Source organism: Pteropus vampyrus, unplaced genomic scaffold, assembly GCF_000151845.1.
Source record: "Pteropus vampyrus isolate Shadow unplaced genomic scaffold, Pvam_2.0 Scaffold78, whole genome shotgun sequence".
Lineage (NCBI taxonomy): Eukaryota > Metazoa > Chordata > Mammalia > Chiroptera > Pteropodidae > Pteropus > Pteropus vampyrus.
Window position 1 is genome coordinate 2091721 of NW_011888859.1, and position 368 is coordinate 2092088.

The following is a 368-nucleotide window of genomic DNA, read 5'->3' on the forward strand; positions in this document are numbered from 1 at the left end:
ATGGCATTAAAATGAATGGAAATGACATAAGGAGGGTTACTTGAAATCATTGGTGGTAGATTAGCGGGTGGGAGAAAGGAAAGCAGGGAAATCTCTGGGATTGGATAAAAAGTAAAACAAAGAGACATACTTCTTTTACTTCTTGTACCCATTGGTGGGTACAAGAAGTTAATAATTAACATTTATAGCACATAGACATGGTGTGTGGGAGACAAGATAACCATGAGGGGTTCTGTGGTCTCATGCTCTGGTGCAGTGAGCTGGGCCCTGAGGGATCTGGAAAAAAGGAATTACTCTGACATTCCGAATGTCTGTTATTTTAGATGCAAAAAGATAATAGACAGGCTCACTTAAGGTAAAGAATGATC